The sequence below is a fragment of the Phaethon lepturus genome, unplaced genomic scaffold, assembly GCF_000687285.1.
Source record: "Phaethon lepturus isolate BGI_N335 unplaced genomic scaffold, ASM68728v1 scaffold6892, whole genome shotgun sequence".
Taxonomy (NCBI): Eukaryota; Metazoa; Chordata; class Aves; order Phaethontiformes; family Phaethontidae; genus Phaethon; species Phaethon lepturus.
This window is the reverse complement of record NW_010521140.1, coordinates 1-4,860: the sequence shown is the minus strand read 5'-3', so window position 1 is coordinate 4,860 and position 4,860 is coordinate 1.

The window sequence follows — 4,860 nt, the reverse complement described above, 5'->3', positions numbered from 1 at the left end:
CTGTCATCTCCTTTTTGCAGCAAAAACAGGACATGTGCTTAATAATGCAACAGCCTGTATGTCAAGTTCAAATCACTGTGAGAAGTTTGAACACACCTGGGTAATAATCTTACAAAGGAACTAAGATAACAGCTTAAGTTGGGATAAACTGTATCCAAAGCTACCACAGATGCAAACAGTGAGAAAACAGTAATGCACGGAATTCTGACTCTATTAAAAGTAAGCAAAAGGTCAGTACTCAGCAGTAGGCTTTTTAGAGATGTGACCCAGAATGACTTCAGTGCAACCCGGGTTAACCTTCACTTAGTCCCAGTATAGCACAGTGTTTCAATGTAAACCGCACTGTAACTGCATGGAACAGCACAAGTTATTCAGGCGTTTTGCTGGGTTTTTTTCCTCATTTAACTTTTCTGAGCAACTTTGACAGCTGTAAAATGACAGGTCACCTGTTAAGGAAACCCCCACCAACAACAGAATATCAGGCTTTGTCTTTCTGTATTTCCCCTAAACTGATCTATTCTGGATCAAGAAAGATAAATTTAATTTCTAATGTAAGTTTAATTTCTATGCAAATTTAGACCCTTGTTCACATGACCAACAAAAATGTTTTACAGGTTTAAATGAGAGAAAGCGGACAAAGAAGCCTCTGGCTTTCATCACTAAAAAACCCAATGACAACCAAGCTATGAGAATCAGGCAATCAGCTGTTAATTATAATAAAGGCACTGTCTTGCGTAAAGGTTTTTCTGTTTAACACTCTGCTGCTGCTGCTCCTCCTCTGTTCCAAATGCTGTCCACATATGACCTTCCTATGACAGCAAATAAGCAATTTTCTGATCTATAGATTCTTTTAAACTCTGATCACAAATGTATTCATAAACTTGATACCTTTACAACTAAAGGAAGAGTCTGAATTAATAATTTGTTTGTTATGAGTTGTTGTTATAACAGGCTCATTCAGCACCACTCTTACAGCACCTCAGACTCCTCCCTAGCTCTGCTAAAAATACACTGAAAAAGCAGGAAAGACATTTTACCGTGCAAAAAGCTGCAGCGTTCCAAGATACATGCTAAGTTACTGCTTATCTAATGCATGAAAGCATAAGCCACAGAACTTGAGAACGTGAATTTACCCCTTACATTTAAAGTCAGTTTTCCTCAAATAGAATTCTGAAGGAAAATCAAAATCAGTGTCCCAGTGTCCTCATAAACAATAGAAACATAGCAGCTGTTTACATCACACAATATCACTTCACAAATGTCAGCTAATCATTATAATGAATTAAAGAATATTAAATTTTTTTTCTCAACAAAATCCTATCAAGCCACATTACAGTCTTAGAAGATCTCAACATGTCTGCAACCAGCTGAGAAGCTGGCGGATCTCCCCTAGCTACAACAATGTCAACCCAAACACAAAACAATGCCTTTGGACAAACACTCAAGAAAATGCATTTATTAAGATGGAGAAAACATGCCTGAAAGCCTCAGACAGAGCTCTACACAACAGCAAGGGAAACAGAGCCCAATACCACCAAGCTGGTCTCTGTATTTTGTGTGCAAGGCTCTGCCTTGCCTTTTCTCACCTATTCTATCTCCTGTAGGTTGGTTCCACATGAAGAAGTGCTAAACCTAGAAGAGCGTTTGGATGCAATTTCTTTACTGACAGACAAGAGGCTCCACAAAAGCTTTCTGCACCAACAGGAAAGAAGCAGGCCTGGATTTACACAGGCAGACACAGCTCGAATCGCTACAGGACTCTACTTTTGAAAACAAAGCAGAGGAGATGAAAAAACGCTTTTCTCCTAGAAGTGAATGAAATCACTTGCTTTCGATCCTTCCTCAACAACCAAAAGCCCAACTAGAAAAACATGGAGAAAATTTTCCACTAAGTTCCCACTGAGATAAAGAAGAATTAGAGTTAAATTCTTCACAGGCAAAGGCATTGTGGTTAGACAGGACATGACAGGAGCTTATATAAATATAAGCCATTTCTCTCATACTCTCTTAAGTATAAGCAAGAACCTCAAAAGTTTCAGATTCTATTTGACTTACATGAATGAATAACTGAGACCTCCTGTAAAACCTGGCAAAGCACCTGGGAAGGGACTGTAAGGAACTGCTTAGTGTGAACACACTTCTTCTTTCACATCTTCTACTTCTTTTTCATAAAAGCCCTATTGTGGGTTATCCTTGAAAACTCAGTGTCACAAAAACTCTTAACCTCTTCCTTTAGAAATTTCAGACATGAAAAGACTTCTCTAAATGTGATACTGCATAGTTTACAAGCTCTGAAAAACTGAAACTACCCCAAAATTTTAGTCAAAAAAAAAAAAATGAAAACCAGCAGACTATTTTATAATGTAACTGAACTGAGACCACCAATTGTGCGAGTGTGCACGTATCCAGACAGCTAGGTCAGCAGGCCAAAGCATACAGTAAGTTCTACCTCTGCCTTGACACTTACCCTGCTTGCCTAGAACGACAAAGAGTTCCTCACCCCACTTTCACTTTTCTTTTTTTGCATGCTGGTATTGAAGCATGGTAGACTGCACTCATACGCTAGTGATACTCTAGACAAAGCTACCTCAGCATGTCAGGTCACACGAAAGTTTCCCAGTTTAAACAGGCCCTTAATGTCACTGAATTGAAATGCAAGTAGTGCAAAACATTACCCCTACCCCACTAGGGTTTTTTAAAGCTTTTGTCATCATCAACAGCTATTAGTAACTTTATCTTACACAGCTGTACCTTTCTTTATGTTATGGATGGGATATTCACTCTTGAGATACTCAGTGCTGCTAGAGAAAGCAAGGGGGAAACAGATCCCTTCCAAAAACAGAGTGTGGTTCAACAGAAGCAAGAAACAATTACGTTCTGTAGGCAAATCTGATTGTAGTGAAGCTAATACGCTGAGTGGGGGCACAGAGAGAGGTTAAAGGGAGATAGGGGGGAGTGAAGAAGAAGATAGCAACTTGCTTGGGCTGTTGACCTTTCAGAATAAGTATTAAATAAAACCAATCTGTTTAATTCTCAGACAAGAACTTTCAACAACATTCCTTGGGTGTGCAAGCAAGAAAAACCCTGGCCAGCAAAGCTTAAGAAGATTAGCATACAGTCTGTAAGGGTCCACTAGGTCCTTTCAACCTGCAAAATCTCCCCCACAATTTAAAACTGAGTTGCCCCAAACTCAGCACCGAGGCTTTCTTGACAGAAAAACGTGTTTCTTCCTTGAAGCTGAGTTTGCTAGGAAGTCCCACTGCTCCACTAGCAAGGCTTTGGCATCAACCAAAACAGCTGATGCAGGCATATAGTTCACCACAGGAACGCAGTAATACCAGGTATCTAGCTATCGCCCAGCTCTGAGAAGCAGAAGAGTGCAGTCCACAAGACAGCAAGGACAACAGCACACTCACAGGGGATACCTAGAAGCCCAGTGAAACACTGCATATACATAGGCATTTTCTGAAAAACCATTACAATTTCAGCTTCAAATAGTAGCAACAATGGAAATACCAGAAAATGAAGTAGCCCCAGTATCCATAAGCACTAAAACTAGCATTACTACCCTGCCCACTACTGGGAACCGCAACAACAAAGTGGATACAGAGTGTTGTTTATGAGGACAAGTTCAGCAAGGAAGAATATTTTTCCAGACACATCTTACCCAACTGGAATTCACAATTGTTTTTTTGCAAGATTAGAAGAATCCAGAAATCAAACAACCACACCCAAAGGATCTTTAGCTGGAAGAAATGAAAGGCAGACTCCATGTGATTTGCAGAAGGATGACAAATCACAAAACCATCCATATTCTCGGGAACCAATGCAACTAGTGGGGAAAAAAAAATAACATACAGAGTAATTATGACACACCACAAACATCAGAAATGGCTGTAGTATATACAAGAATTGGAAGTGTTTTCATACTAAAGGAAACTGCCATCAGAATCCTATATAAACCAGTTGTTTCCAACATTCTCAGTGTAGTTTTTGCTTCTACCTGATGTTTCCATTCCACAGTTCAAAGAACTGGCAGCTCTTTTTAACAAAACCACTACTCTCTCAAGTCAGTTTTCCCATAAACTCAATTCTGAAACATGTATTTGCTAAAGCTCCTCAAATAGGACGCCTCATTCTAGGAGAGAGAAAAAATACATTTGATGACAACTCACAATTTAGCCATTTCAAAGAAACCTGAAAATTAACTGGAGAGAGATATGAACTTAAACAATGTAAAAGCAGGTTAGCAGAGTCACTTTTGATCAGTTGGAAAAGCTAAATATCTTAAAGTCTTGATTTTAGTTATTTCATGAGTCATGTTTTCATGGTTCTTGAGATAAATAGTACAACGGTATTTGAGACATGCACTTTTTTTTTTTACTAGTAAGGCTGCTCATTAGCTCAACACTATTTGGCAAATACCTGATAAATATGTAGAAGTTCTTTTAACAGTCTAAGACAAACTACGTTTTCCTCTTACCCCTACACTGGCCTTCAGAAGTTCTCACCCCCTTTTTTTTCCCTCGCCTAACTTCCAGCTCTCCTCCCTTCCCCCACAGAACCTCCTCCTCCATACAACCTGTTTCCTCCTTCGGAGGATTTTCACTACCCCTGGCCTCCCAGGGGCCTCACTGCTGCCAGCACCTGCGCGGCTCTGCAGAGGAGCCCTGTGTCTCGGCTGAGCACGACCCACACTGCAACGTTTCCACATCACTCACCCTTGCATAGCTGGTTTGCAGTTCACCCACCGCGGGCTGTGTTCGCCCCTCTTAAGAGCGAAAATACTGCTACGCCAACGTGCGATACAGCTGTTAGCCTGCAGAAAGCGGATCTCTGGCCGCCTTCACAGGACAGCAC